The following is a 17,125-nucleotide window of genomic DNA, read 5'->3' as shown; positions in this document are numbered from 1 at the left end:
TGACTTACACCATTTTTGTTTAAAAAAAGAGCTTTCGAAATGTGTTCAAACGTAAGCTAAGAAATGATTTTGGAATCAGCTAAACAATTAAACAAACTTTAATACATTTTAACATAATATTTTATATGCAAACACCTAGAAGACATTAAGAGGTTATAGTATCATCCGTTCACCCGTCAAAAGTATAAAGTTACCAAGTTTTAAACGGACGAGTGGATGACATTTTTCAGTCCATCTTATTGGGTGCAGGTCACGTAATTGACAGACGGTTGACGGATGGACGGGCTATTTTAATTCCGGCCTTAGTTGCTAACACCCTTACAATCAAATTATACAGCAATTATTATATTGTCATGCCGTAAACTTATTAGGAATAAGTTTGTAAAGTGCGTACGTAAATTCGTTAAGTTAACTAATTATTTTTATATTTTTCACACACATATATATATATATCTTTGTGGGGGTTTTTGTAGGTATTTTAATATTGTAATGTGATTTTACTTAAGTTTATTGAAAGAAAAATTACGTACAAATTACATATCAACAATAGCCCAGGTTAAAAAATGAAATTTTAGACTATTCTATTTATTTACTCAAGAAATAATTAATTTTTGGTGTTTATGCCGTTTTTCTTAAAAGTCTGGAAGAACAACCCCCGAAAAAAATTCCTGGGTTCACCTATGGTGTAGATGGCTGTGTTTAGTTTTGATATTACCTCACAATAAACCAAAACTTAAAATGTAAATGTATTAATACGAGAAATGGTGTTGACAGTATAGATATATAATAAGGATTAACATATTTCCACTGCTCCTCCAAGTAATATTTAACTGAGCAAAATCATTTAGATTTAATGTACGTGAATTAAGTGAAAATGTATATATGTTATCAAAAGTTAAAAAAAAATTGAAACAGTAGTTCAACAACTAAATGAACTAAAAGAATATGATAGCAACAAAATAAAGATGAAAATACTGTTACATAGACACTTGTACAAAACCGTGCGCTGGATACATCCGTACTTCCTGCTCATGTCGGCTCGCCAGTATTTGTAAACAAGAGATAGAGAGAGAGAGAGAGAGAGAAAGAGAGAGAGAGTCGCTGCACGTTTGTTTTCCCGCCCCGCACAAACGCTTCCTGCGATCTCGGGGATAAACAAAACAAACACGAGCGCTTATCTGCGCGAACATCGATTCGCACGTTGAGAACAGCGACGCTACAGTTGCTGCAGGGTTCATACATACCAGTTCTTGTTTTCTGCGCGTGACTCGGAAATTGGCGTACTCTGCTGATATTTTTGGCTTAAAATTAACGAATAATTGTGGTTACAATTTATTTGTGAAATTGGTGAAAATTTACGACCATTTATTTGAAAAAGTTACTCTTAAATGATATCTTGCAGTTTCAATATACCTTCCAGACTTGTTGAGTATACACCAAAAACACTCTTCTTCCTTGCACTTGGATGTCTAGCCTGTTTAGAACGGAATACAGATCTGGGGAAGTTGGAAATAATGTGCCAAGAATTATTTTGTAATACTACACGAAAGATATTGTAACTTTGTACAACACAATGGTTATGCCTATTTTTGCATGTATGAAGAACGTTTTCGAGATATTACAGAATATTTCTTACAAAATCGGCACATAATTTTATACTTTAATTGATGTTTCATTCAATCATATTTATTTAAACCGTGAATAAGATAATCAAATATTTAATAATTGTACTTCGCTTTGTTTTATTATGCTTATAAATGTGCACATTTTATACTGCAAAGCTATTCATTGAACGGTTTACAAATAACTTTAACGATTGGAGGTACCTGGATAACAAAAAGCTTAAATGTTCAGGCAAGAATCCGAAGTCAGTATTTCTGCGAACAATGTTTTGTAGTGATATATATATAGTTGTATCTGCAATTTTACGTGAATATTTTTATTACATTTACAAAAAAAAAAAATATGCAAAGATCCAGTCATCCTGTGTTACGAAAAAAAGCTTCGTTTGTTAGAGGTGCATTCTTCGTTGGCAATTCCGTTAATTTACTGCAATATATACCGGTGTGCGATTTGCCTTTAGAGCTGCCGAAAATCATTTAATGTAAAACGAGGCAACGCACGTTTGTTTTACAAACGATGCTCCAACAGATTCACGTTTTTTTTTCAATGTAAAGTATTAATTTAACGCATAGCATTTTTTGAAATGCTCTATTAAGGGAAATATCAAACACTTGCTTTTGAAATGAGCACATTCAAAGTGCGTAGAGATTTTATAAACTCGAAATCGAATGAACCTGTTACGTACGGTCCGCTATGACTAGAGAAAGGAAAAAATTCGCGTTTTCATTTCGCAATAGGCTAACATTCAAAAAGTTATACCTCAGCGCGGCGTCTGATATTAGCTCACAACTCATCTGGAGGACCCAGGACCAATGAGAAACACTCAAACAAAGCTGTATCGAATGTCACGCTTCTGCGTTGGGACGTCTCACAAGACAGTCTGATGGAAGCACAGAAACCCCGTGAGCAAACTGACACGTCACGAGTCCCCGAGCCAGCTGGTACTCTGGCCCGGCATGTCGGGTTGTCTGGACTACTGGCCACGCGGGAGGATCTTCCGAGAGACAGGGACTCTGGCGGCCGTGCAAGTGCGGGTGGTGTGTGGCGAAGGCAGCCGGCTCGTGTCCAACGCAACGGCTGGACTCGGCTTACAATAGTCGAGTCTGTCACCGAGTAGACCGGAGTCCATTCTGGCATTGGGTTCAGCTGGAAATTCCTACACAGAATGAGTCCGAATTCGACCGACATACTTCAGCTGCACGTTCATCAAGGCGAAATAGGTTGAAAACTCATGTACGACTCATGGTTTAAAGTGCTTCTCCCAAGGCTGGCATACGTCTTTGAAGTTGCAGATTAACAACATTTTTATTGTTCTTAATAGAGAAGATAATTAAGATGTAGCACTGATCGTTCCGAATTATGTTTAATTGAAGGGAGTCGTACAACTACTGCGAATTTTGTAGCTCTACCAAAATTATTTCATTAAAAAGATTGAGGGTAACACCATTATTTTCCATAATTGTAGCTTGTTACTAACCCCAATTATTTTATTGGTATAATTTTGCTACAACGAAAAAAATCGCAGCGATTGTAGTACTTCGTACAGTTAAATATCATTCAGACACTCAATGTTCTATCGTAAATTCTTTCTCTATTATTTGCAATGATAATTTTGTTCAGTCCCAACTTCAAATACTTCCCTTAGGAAGATTGTCATGATGAACCTTCAGCCCAAGTTTGTCGCTCGAATTCAGACTCAACCTATGGAGTGCCTCACGCTTGGATTGCAGTACGGAGCGAATGGCGCACACTGTTGCCAGATTGATACTACCCGACTTGTTAACACTAAAAGTATAAGTTTTTATACAACAGATAATTATTGTAAGTTTTAATATTTTTAAAATTTTTAATATTTGATGATTCTTATAAAAAGATAAAATTGGGTAAAAATAAATAAAATTGAAAAAAAATTTTTTTGACAAAACTATTAACTGCAGACATTCCGAGAAAAAAAATCAATGCTGAACACCGATTATTATTCCACAGGAGAAACTATCACTATTAATAACGAATTATGTGCTGTGCTCAAACACACATAATTTTTATATTAAATGATATAAATACTGTTGACCAATGTTGGAAAAAAAAATACAGCGTATTTCAGTTATGTTTCCATAGAAGTAAAAAATTTAAAATTGTCAGTTGATGCTCTTAATGGAAGACAAAAGTAATTTCCAAAATTATCTTTCAAAATTTTCTTTCACTAAAAAATAATGTTTCAGGTAAATTAAATAAAATAAATTCATAGAATTAGAAAGTTATACCTAAAACTTTTACGCTGTATGACGTATATCTGGCAACAGAGCACACCAAAACAAGGACAACCACATAATGGCAGAAATCGTGCATTGGAAAGGGAGAGAAAATGCTCATTAAAATGCACACTGCAAACTAATGATGAGACATGATATAGGCTCACAAAAGAAGTTACAAATATCTATCCCATCAGGGGGGAAAACATTGTTGAAGGCTGAATGTCTCCAATCACTCGAAGCGATATAAGGTACAGTCTGTGTTATATAACGTGTCTCAAATTTGACAGTTCCCAACACTGCAAAAAATGTTTTGTGCTTCTACAATGATAGACCTTGGAAACTCAGTTGCCAACAATATCACTTGTGAAATGGCAATGCAGAGCATTGTACCATTGGCAATTTTACAAATCTCTGCCTTGCAGTTTTACAAGTGATATCGTTGGAAACAGGGTTTCCAAGGATTTTCCTTGAATAAAGTACAATTTTTTTTTTTACTGTGAAGTATCAGGGCATATAAATAAGTAATGCACGTGTAAATTTTTAAGTAGTAAAATAATAAGTGAAAAGATAATTTTTTACTAAAATTGGAACTAGATGGTGCTACGGACTGGGCGCAATGTAAGTTTTCATGATTCCACGTACCGATAGTGTTCGTCAGTCACTGGTAAAATGGCGTTAGCGATTGTATCGTCAACTGATAAGATTCCTTTTTTGCAATAGGAAAGAAAGTTGTAGATGGTGTAAATTTTCTGAAAAGACTGTATTGGCCGTACCAATTCGTGTAAAACTGCAGGAATACGGTTGATAAGTGTTGTAGCAGCCATACAGCCCGGACCTGGCATCTGTCTGGACCATGAACGGGCCACACGAATGTGGCTCTTCTCGCAGCTTGCGGACTGCTAAGAGACCGGGATTTACAAACTTATCATCGTTGGGATAAATGCCTCAACATGCTTGTTAGTTATGAGGAAAATTAATAAAAGGGTTTTTACTTTCATTTTTGTTTCGTATTGCCATCAATGGTTTTTTATACATTATGTGCTTTACTTATTGATACACCCAATTAGTACCAATGGGCTACGGATCCTTCTGACATGGTTAATCTCGGCAACAGAGTTTGCGAACAATTTCATGTAGTTGTCTTTGTTCGTAAACAAACATCATGTGATGTTTTTAATTGACGGGAAATAGGTACCACTGCCGAATTTTGGGAAGTGTCAAATTTGAAACAATTTGCATGACATACACTAAGAATGAAATTCTTCCCATAAAGTAACTCATAACCTATAAAGTGTATTATTGTAGCCTACTTAAAATCTTGCTCTTTTAACATAACTAGAAACCCTATAGAAGATTCCGAAACAGGTGTCAAATATTTTGCAGTAAAAGTAACTATAAACTTTAAATTATTTCTCATATGAAAAATCAAAAGTGAAAACCAGTCTCAGCGTAAATTTTCCTGTTTCCGAGAGTTAAGTGTTATTAGAGTAATAAATAAAACATTTTTCGTATATAACTGTAAATGATGATAGCAACATACTTGCTTAAGTCTATTTTTGTATAATGCTTGTATTTCTATATAAAAAAACCCTTATTGAAAACAAGTCTGTCAAATGCAAAATGTATCTGTGAAATATAATAAAGTAACTCTTAAGAAATATGTAAATTAATTGTAGTTATTTGCTTATCATTTTATAATTCAATCTGTTTGAACAGACTTCGTGAATGGTTAAATTTAGTTGCTGTAATGTAGAAAGTATTTCCACAATGGTCAGATTAAGATCATGTGTGTCATCGATTAACTTTAAGAAAACAAAGAAAAATGTGGTACCTACGGAATAGTTTAATAATACGTTAAGTCCGGATGAAGATGAGATCATGATGAGTTAAATTACCTCGTCAGAGATCATAACTTGTCAAAGAAGCTCCTGAAATAATGGCTTCCGGGATGAAGCAAAAAAGGTTACTGGAACAATGAACAAAAATTAATTTTTACCGTAGAAGAGAAAAGCGCATGCTACCATTATTCAATCAAGAAGAAAATATTGTATTTTGTCACGATATAAGAGGACTCCTAGGAAAATGAGTCTTCCTGAATATTTACCAGATGATTGGCGCCTAATTATTTATAGCACAAAGCGAAGCTTGAAATGTGTTCTTCTACACAATGGGAAAAAATATGGTTCAATACCAATTGCTCACTCAACGACAATGAAATAAGCATATTGTCTTGAAAAAGATAAGGTATCGCGAACATCAATGGGTGATTTGTGTGGACTTACAAATGGTAAACTTTCGCCTCGGACAGCAAATAAGCCACACCAAATAAGTATCCTTATTTCTTGTGTTTCTGGGATAGCAGAGATAGAACACACCACTAGGTTAGACAAGAGTGACTTAAGAGTAGGGTTACCAACTATTTCACCCTGACCATAAGGGACACTGAACCCCACCTATTAGAGCGGGGGGTCCGGGGTCCTCCCCCGGAAAAATTTTAATTTCTAGATGCAAATTGGTGCTATTTTAGCAGTTTTTGTATCTGAAAATAAATTATGCACCTGGTTGAAATATTAAAATTTGTTGTATTGGCCTAATAATTTTTTGAGTGATGAATTTAATACATAAAGATATGATAATAAAGATAATTTATCCGTTTTCAACTCAACACAATATCAACATAAACATAACAGACTAAGCGCGGACGAGTGATGCCACCTGTCGGCATCAACATGAACTATTTGGTGGCCAGTGAACTGCGGAGTAAACGGAGCCTCGCAATGTCGCAATACATATAACAGGTGGTGCGGCGCATACGGGAAAATACTTTTTCAATAATTGTGTGCAGGTGTGTGAATTGAACTTTAAACAAGATACGGGAAATATCACGTCCCGTCCTGCCTACGTACGGGATAATTCTTTTAGTCACAGAATACGGGAAATCCCGTACAATACGGGACGGTTGGCAACCCTACTTAAGAGAGACGACAGGGTCGTTGGAGGAAAAAATCATTATGAACGAACCCTTGAACGAGAGAGAATCATCTTTCCTCCACTGCATATCAAGCTGGGCCTTATGAAGCAGTTTGTGAAGGCTCTTGAAAATGACGGTTCATGCTTTGCATTTTATAGGGGGGGGGGGGAATAATGCCTAATTTAAGAAAGGAAAAAATTAAAGCAGGAATATTTAAGAGCCCAGAAATAAGAAAATTCATTAATTCGATGAATGAGGCTGAGCAAAAATCCTGGAATTCATTTTTGTTACATTTGACGGAAATTTTTTGGGGCAACGAAAATAAGAAACCATGTTGAACTGATAAACGATATGTTAAATGATTTACAATCCCTTGGGTGCAACATGAGTATTAAGGTGCACTATTTACACAGCCACCTGGACCGTTTTCCTGAAAATTTAGGAGACAGCAGTGAGGATAAAGGTGAAAGATTTCATCGAGATATTAAAATTATGGAGGACCGCTATCAAGGAAGATGGGATACGCACATGATGGAAGATTATTGCTGGAGTTTAAAAAGGGACTATGCCAAGATATATTCAAGAAGTTCACGAAACAGAAGTTTCCGAAGTTTGAGTGACTAGTTGGTTCCCTCGATGACTTAGTACTATTTTTGTATATATAATTAAATTAGTATATACTAATGTTATTTGTAAAATATAATATTTATATTATATAACATAATTTGTGTAAAGTAGTATATACTGACACACGGCTTCTGGCTGTGGAGCCGGGAGCCGGCCGCCATCTTGGATTTTGACGTCACAGCTACTCTATAGATGAAGACCTTTGACCTTGACCTTTAGACTTCAAAATTTGCCAAAGATGGTCAAAATTTGACAAAATATGTCAAAATTTACTCAAAATTCGCCATAATTTCCTTTTTTTTTTTTTTGTAAAAAATCCCGCCAAAAATCCCAAAAAATTTGAACATTCCAAAATTTTGATTTTGAAGACTTAAAAATACTTTTTGCCTTATAAATAACACAAATTCTAACAATAGCCTAAGCATCCATGTATACAGCCTCCAATAAGCCGTTTCTAGGAATTAGGATGCCATGACCGCCATCTTCGATTACGTCACCGTTGCATTTTCCGTTACGGCCGCCATCTTGAAAATCTATATTTATTATCGGGTTTTAATAAAAAAAAATTGTAAAATTCATAAAAAATTAAATATTAAATTTATATTAAAATTTAAAAAAAAATTATTAAAAAAAATAAATCTATGTACACCTACGCCATGGAGCTCGGATTCCTCGGCTTGAACCCGGCGAGGTAAAAAAAAAAAAATTAAGTCAGGTCCTTCCTCCACAAAAGCCACCAGCAGACTGACCTCCCAACACTAATGCCAAGGTAAATATATCGTCAACTAGTATGACGTCATGTCCGCCATCTTGAAAATCAGTTATTATTATCCAATTTTAATAAAATAAATTTAAATTTATAAAAAATTAATTAAATTTTAATACAATATTACTTAAAAACCACCGTTGCACATATCGTATTCTTGGATTATATAAATGTTGCATGTTTCGATACGCCCACCATCTTGGTTGAGTATTTTGTAATTGTTACACTTTTCGTTACGCTCACCATATTGGATTTTATAAATGTTGCATGTTTTGTTACGGCCGCCATCGTGAAAAGCTGTAATTTTAATGCTAGAAATTCCGAAAAAATTCCAAAAAAATTTTAAAATTTGTCTACTTCAAATGTTTAATTAATTAAACGATTTCGGTCCTCGGTTCAATTCCCGACGAAAGTACACCAGTAATTTATTAATATATTTAAAATATCTCAATAAAAAGTAATAACAATTCTTACATCACACCCGAAATTTTAAATTATGTCACCACTGTAACAATTATCGTTACGGACTCCATCTTGAAAATGTTTATTTATTATCCGATTTTAATAAAAAAAGTTCAAAATTTATGAAAAAATAACTTATAAATATACTGATTAATTAGATCGATTCCCGTCCTTGGTTCGAAACCGGTAAGAACAAAAATAAATAATCGTCGACACATTCTTCCTCCACGGAAGCCACCTACATACAGACTGACCTTCCACCACCAATACCAAGGTATAATCGTCAGCTGGTATGACGCCATGTCCACCATCTTGTCTTCGTTCGCTGGAGGCCACCATCTTGTTTTCGTCTGCTAGAGTGTGTTGAGGCCATGTTAGTGTAATTTTTTGTTCGCCATACCTTTGACCTCGACTGTTGGCATTGAACTTTGACGTTGACCTTGAACATTGACATTGATTTTGAACTTTGTCCTTGACCTTGAGCTTTAAAATTGAACTTAAACTTTGACCTGGACCTTCAGAAGGATTCATAGCACATTCTTTCTTATTGTTTCGACGAGCATTACTGATGTTTGAGAAAATCGTGTCACAGTAACGGCACCGATGTTCGTTAGTTGTTGACGAATCACCATCCATTGAAGTCTCCATCGAGGGCGAAATAACGTTCGTCGAGGTTTCCTGTGCAGCCAGCACTGAAGTCATTAAGCTCTCTTCTGCTGGTGGTACCACGACTGTTGAAGTCTCCTCCAGTGTTGACGTCAGGGTTCCCGAAGTCGATGGAGGTTGAGTTCGCCGTTATAGACGGTAAAGATGCAATCGAGTTCATAAGAACAGGTAATTACGCGACTTATGCACCAGATGAAACAAACTAGGTGATCCTTACACCGTCGACGTCAGTAACAAACTGAGAAACCTGCTGTCTAGGACTCGCTTATATACATGCACCCGATAGAATAATATGCTAGTCAAATCAAGGACCGTTTACTAGTATACACGAGTCAAAACAACATTAAAAATAGAAGCCCATATGATCGAAAAAATTTGATGCTGTGTGATACTTTCTTATCTCAGTAATTCGATCTTACCAATGTACGCTAAGCGTCAAAAGCTACAATTCGCGCCTTCAGTTCCATATACATTTGGCTCCAATGATCCAATTGCCCATCAGCGGCAAGTGCTCCAAGAGCTTTATCAGCTCCATTTTCTCCAACACACAATGTTTACGCAATAACTCGGAATGAACGCACAGTACACAAAGTACACACAGGAAACGGCATGAACACAAAGTACACAAGTAAACGGAACGAACACGCAATGTTCACGCAATTGACGCGCAATACATGCAATGTAAACGCAATGTACGTAATGACTACAAAACGTTCACGCAGTTCAAGCATTAAATGAAACGAAGCACAATCGGAAGCACGATTATCAAAAAGGAAGCACAATCGGAAGCAAAATCATCGAAAAAGAAGCACATTTGGAAGCACAATCTAAAAAAAAGCACATTTGTAAGCACAATCAACGAAATGCAGCACAATCGGAAGCACATTCATTTAAAAAGTAAGCACATTTAACATAAAGGATGCTACATTTTCACAAACATTCAACTCAGCAGGTTTCAATCACCAATTTTACGTATGATATAATGTCTCCAAAGTTAATTTGCTCCAGCAGTCATTAGCTCCATCAATCATTGCCTCCAATAGTCTTTAGCTCTAACAGTCATTCACTCTAACAGTCATTGGCTACAGCATTCATTGGCTTCAACAATCTTTTGGTTCCAATAGTCATTGGCTTCAATAGTCATGGGCTTCAATAGTATTTTGTTCCAAAAAGTCTTAGGTCTAGCTGCTATTTAGCTACTAGACTAGAAGGCTAAGAAGCTACGAGACTACATGACTTCAGGATTACATGGGTTGAACCGGCTATGAGACACCAAGTCTACAAGGCTACGAGACTATATAGCTACAATTCTACGAGGCTACAAGTTTACGAGACTACATGACTCTTAACTGTCTTTGGTTCCATTCATCCCATGTAAAATATCATGTTTATAGTAGTGTCGATTTTTGTCAACAAATGTTGACACGTGTTGCTTGTAGGTAATTATTATTAAGTTCTTTTATGTAGGATGCGGGATGCTCACTAACGATCGCTAAAGAAGGATGGCTTCGCTAGACACCGAGGAGAAGGAAATTCGTCCTTCCTGTTAGTGTTTCTCAGATGTCTCAGAGTTTATTATTATTTGACTGAGTAATGATGTTATGTTTTAATTCCATCTGATAAAAATATTGCAAGTGCTGATTTAGTAGCAGAAATTCTCTAATTAAATGTAACCATGAATAAAATGACATGACTCATTTAGTAAACAAGCCTTCATGCAGAGATCGTTATCTCAGAAATAATCAGGAGCACACGGAGAAAACCATCAAAATATTGACAAGAATAATCAGGAGCACACGGAGAAAACTATCATAATATTGACAAGAATAATCAATAATAATAATAATAAACCCTCACACGTTTTCTTTGATATCATAAAATTAAAGAAAAACAAAATAAAAAATAAAAATAATGGAAAAATTCCAAAAAAAAATTGAATGAAAATTTCAAAAAATTCTGGTTTGTAGTAGAACTCTGTCTTTTCTCAACAATGAGAAGTTCACAAGCTAGCAGAAGCTGTTTTTGTAATTTTTCATTCAATTTTTATTTTCATTCAAATGTTTTTAAGATTGCTAACCTTCGCAGGGTGATCCTGTAGTAGAATAGAAATTAAGTAAAAAATATTAAATTTGTAAAATAACTTGTGGTGTTTTATTTCTTGTACCTGTCACTTTTGTGGTATTTTAAATTAATTTTATATCGTCCAGTCAATATCTAAATTAATATGTTATTTTGTGTTGAATTTTGTAATTTTACCTGAACTTCTAGCTGAATAATTACACAATTCCAAGATGGCACCCAAATTTCAAGATGGCGGACGCCTCAGTAAAAATAAATGATAACCGCACTCTAGCAGGTAAAACTTAAACTAATAGGATGGTAATGCACTCTATCAGTCAAGTACACACACAATATGGCATCCTCCAGCAGACGAAAACAATATGGTGGCAATGTCCTCTAAGAGGTGATATATTTTAACAATCGCTCCTGGTAGCGAGTACTGAATACAATATGGCGGATCTAAGATGGTCTTCAAGGTCAAGGTAAAGGCTAAGGTCAAAGGCCAAGGTAAAAGGTCAAGGCCAAAGTTCAATAGCAAGGTCAAAGTTCAAAGTCAAGTTCAAGGTCAAGGTCAAAGTTCAAGGACAAGGTAAAAGTTCAAGTTCAAGGTCAAAGTTCAATGCCAACAGTCGCGGTCAAAGGTATGGTGAACAAAAAATTACACTAACATGTCCTCAGCAGACTCTAGCAGACGAATAAAAGATGGTGGCCTCCAGTGGACGAAGACAAGATGGCGGACATGACGTCATACCAGCTGACGATTATACCTTGGTATTGGTGGTGGGAGGTCCTTCTGTAGGTGGCTTCTGTGGAGGAAGGATGTGTCAACGATTTTTTTATTTTATTTTTGTTCTTACCGGTTTCGAACCAAGGACGGGAATCGTTATGATCATTCAGTATATTAGTAAAGTATTTTTGAAGAAATTTGAACTTTTTTCATTTAAATCGGATATTAAATAAACATTTTCGAGATGGCATTCGTAACGATAATTGATACATTTTTGACATAATTCAAAATTTTGGGTGTGATGTAAGACTTTTTTATTACTTTTAATTGAGATTTTTTTAATATATTAATAAATTACTGGTGTACTTTCGTCGGGATCGAACCGAGGACCGAAATCGTTTAAGTAACTAAACATTTGAAGTAGGCAAATTAAAAAAAAAAATTGGAATTTTTTCGGAATTTCTAGCATTAAAATTACAGATTTTCAAGATGGCTGCCGTAATAAAACATGCAACATTTATAGAATCCAATATGGTGTGCGTCACGAAAAGTGTAACGATGACAACATACTCAACCAAGATGACCGGCCTATTTAAAACATAAAACATTTATATAATCCAAGATGGCGACCGTATCGGTATTTTGCAATGGTGGTTTATAAGTAATATTTTATTAAATTAAATTAATTTTTAATAAATTTTAATTTTTTATTAAATTGGATTATAATTACTGATTTTCAAGATAGCGGACATGACATCATACTAGTTGACGATATATATACCTTGGCATAAGTGGTGGAAGGTGATGGCTTCCGTGGAGGAAGGACCTGACTTCATTTTTTTTTACCTTGCCGGGTTCGAACCTAGGAATCCGAGCTCCATGGCGTAGGTATAGATTTAATTTTTTTTAAATTATTTTTATAAAATTTTTAAACCAAATGAAAATATTTTTTTTATGAATTTTACAATTTTTTTTAAAACCGGATAATAAATATACATTTTCAAGATGGCGGCCGTAACGGGAAATGAAACGGTGACGTTATAATCCAAGATGGTGGTCATGGCATCCTAATTCCTAGAAACCGCTTATCGGAGGCTGTAGACATGTATGCTTAGGCTATTGTTATAAATTTGTGTTATTTCTAAGGCAAAAAATATTTTGAAGTCTTCGAAATATAATATTTAGAATTTTCAAATTTTTTGGAATTTTTTGGCGTTTTTTTTATACAAAAAATGGAAATTTTGGCGAATTTTGAGTTAATATTGGCATAATTTGTCAAAATTTGACAATTTTTGAAGGTAAAAAGTTAAGGTCAAAGGTCAAAGTCAAGGTAAACCAAGATGGCCGCTCTGACGTCACAATTGAAGATGGCGGCAGGCTCCCAGCTCCACAGCCAGAAGCCTGCACCAGTATGCTCATTTATATACTATTGTGTTATCTAATAATAACAATTACATGTTTACTATATAAATTTGGTTCATTGGATTTAAACTAAATAAAGTTAATTGAACATTTCACAAAAATGTTTTATCTTGAAAACTTGACCTCCTAGAAAAAAACTTATCCAATATTTTAATTCAGGGGACCAAATTCATATGAAATCAGCTCCAACCACCTCAGCACTAATTCTATTGTTGGCCTGTGATAGTTTATTATTTATAAAACCTCTCATTTTTACTGTATATGTAAGTGTCGAAGAGAAATATAACATAAAGATTTTCACAATAATTTTGATTAAAATTCGTCATTTCGTTAACTCACAATATATAATACTATACTGTTACGGGCGAACCGCTTCAATTTTAGGTGATGAGTAAAATTACGGTATCATAGCAACATACTTTATTACATGTATGCACAGTTGAAACATTTGTACCTGAATTGAATTGCACCCACAAATAGAAATTCGTGATGTCTTTTGGAGTAAGGGACGGGGCCTAGGAAATGAAACCCCACAACGAAACGCTCATTTCAGTTCCCCGCCATCGTCAATCCTCGAGACTCAAGAAGTTGCCACAACAAGTTCGAAATCGAGTGAGATGGTGCCATGTTAGAGTATCTGATTCCTATTCAGTAGTTCCCTAGCTTAAGTACCCGTCCAGTCATCGTGCTTGAGTTATTCATAGTTTCTCAGTATCTCTCCAGCTAAATTCTGGCATGGTTATGTTTTACCACAACCAGTGGCTGATTTATTCCCATATTTCTGTGTATAGTGTTGTTAATGTATTCACCTGTAATGATTCGAAGTTGACAAGAGGTAAATATCAAAAATTTGAATTAAATATATAATCATAAATTTTGCGTACTTGCATGTTCATCTTCAGGGACAATTAATTAACTGAGTGAAAAAAGTATCAGTGATAGAGTGATACAGTTTTGTACTGAGAAACAATTCAATGTAATGAGAGATAAACAAATTATCCCTGAAATAGGGTATCAGCTTTTTATTACCAGTTGCAACTGAATGAGACATTCAAAATAATAGATACATCACAATATCTGAATTGTGTCACTTTTTTTCCATATGGCACCCTTTTCATCTCTTATAAGCGTATCATAAGTACAGCAATAGCAAGAATGTATAATTATTTTTTGACATATTTTTCATTGTAACAGATGTATTCACAAAAATATTTAATGTTGATGATGAAAAATTTCAAGTTTTACCGATTAATTTTGGGCATCAAATTATTTGTGATTATGTTTCGATTATATTTGCAGTTGTTTTGTTACTTATTTTTGAAGACGTATTGTCAAATAGGTAACGGCAGCAGACATCATAGCAACCAGCGTTTCCGGATGCAGCCTGAGAACATCGCAAGCGACAAGATCACCCCTGCTCGCCAACACCTGCTGCAGAAACAGCTGCAACCTCTTGAAGTTTCCGTCTGCAAGAAATGGCTTGAGCAGACACTCCTGAAGAATAACTGCAGTTTGACTGGCTTCAGTAGTCACCCAGTGACCGCAGTAGACGAGGTATAGCAGGCATCCCACATCGATGAAAACATTCAAAATAAAAGTGAGTGATTCTAGGAGGAAGATTGGGTTCCTTACACTAGAGTTAAGGATAAAATACAAGGACAAATAAATTAAGTAAGTAATGTGAAAAAACTGACTCATCGCGACCGAGAGAACTCTGAGTTGGTACGTCGCAACGATCGATTTTGACAAATTACCAAGTTGGAGATGAATCTTTTGTAAATCAAGAATCTTATCTTCCTTACTCAAACGTGAGTGAAAAATTCTTGCGGGATTATTCAGCAGGTTCCTCTGTGTGGAAACATCAGCTCTGGGACGTGGATGTAAAGGTCGTATGTCTTCAGCCGTGCACATTCGTGCCACTTTGATGTTGAGGATCTCCAGACGACTTCTCACGACCATCATGCAGGAAGCATACTGATACGTAGTCGCTGCTTCTATAACTTCGTGAAGGTAGATAAAATAGTGTGCAGACATTATTTCTCCAAACACTTTCCTGAGTGTTATAAGGGTGAATACATTCTTCACTGTGAAGACAACTACAATCACCACGGCCTAGAACAGAGAAAATACAGCGTGTTTATTATTGTTTTAATAAATCGGGGGGCACGGCAGTGCCCCCGCCAAGTCGAGCGCGAAGCAAACACTGCCGTACCATCCTTTACTGGAACCATTTCGCCGCATTTTCAGGCCCCTATTTGAGAACCTCTGGATAAGACCAGAACGCAGAAATTTTCGTCATCCAGTAAGCTTTAAAATTACATACTTAAAATAAAATTTCAAGTCTGTAGGTCATTTAGTTCCGAAGTTAAGCGAAAGCAAAGTTTCGCATTTATGACACTCACTCACTCACTCACTCACTCATGATCATCAGAATAGAACTAGTACTTCCCATAAACTCAGAGAGCTGAAATTTGGTACAGAGTTAGGGTTTAATGGCCACATAAAAGGAAAACTATAAAAACTAGGATAATTGAAGATCTGGAGTACCTGGTGACCCTTATTTGAAAACACAAGAACCCAACCAAACTATTAAAGATCGACATACCGCTATAAAGGCAATATTTACACTTTATAGAAAGTAAATATTTAATTTCCTTTAATATTTATTTTGTTTAATTACATTTTTTTCCGTTTGTTTATATTTGTACTGTATGATTAATTCACACTGTAAATTTCTTTGATTATTGTCAAGGCTAGCATAGCAGTATTTTTTGAAACAACTATTAATTTAAAGATGAACACGTCAGTAATGGTTAGTAATTTTACTATTTTTTGTTTTAACAACAAACTAAAGAAAATCGTTTACTAGTGACGGGGAAAATATTCTTTTAGAACAAATTGAGACTTGATTAAGACAACAGCTAGAACGCAACGATTTTGACATTGATTTATAATTGAATATTTATAGAAGATTGGAAATGGTTATTAATGCCAATATTAACTGAGTTTTTGAAGACAATAATTTTAATCGACGAAGATAATACTCAGACATCAAGATTTTAAATAATTACTTAAGAAGAGAAGTCGACAAAAATCCATGTTCAAGAGATCAGCAAATGACTTTAATTTGCTTTGAAACTACGAAGATTAAATGCCGTTTATAATTCTGAAGAAAGAAGAATTCTGTTGAAGATTGAAAAGTCGCAGTTCGAGCCCGGGAAGGATGAATGTCGCGCAGTCCAGCCCAGTCGCAGCCCATAATTTTAAGGAGGGAGTCGTGACATCGCGTATTCCTGCCGCACGCTAGAGGACGGAGGAGCAACACCAGTATCGCAGTCCTGAATGAGTCGAACCAAGGAGTCTACGAGAACCTACACGTCTGGTGGGTATCCTGCAGCAAGGTTTGGTCCCTTATCCCGTCACCCGAAGACTCGTTGAATATAGAAGTACCCGAGCGAATTACAATTTAAACAAGACAAACAATTTTCACAGAACTAGAATCTGTTATATTATATTGAATATTCTTTGTAAAGGAAACCGATTAA

The sequence above is a fragment of the Bacillus rossius genome, chromosome 1 (assembly GCF_032445375.1).
Source record: "Bacillus rossius redtenbacheri isolate Brsri chromosome 1, Brsri_v3, whole genome shotgun sequence".
Taxonomy (NCBI): Eukaryota; Metazoa; Arthropoda; class Insecta; order Phasmatodea; family Bacillidae; genus Bacillus; species Bacillus rossius.
The sequence above is the reverse complement of the archived record's forward strand: the minus strand, read 5'-3'. Positions refer to the sequence as shown.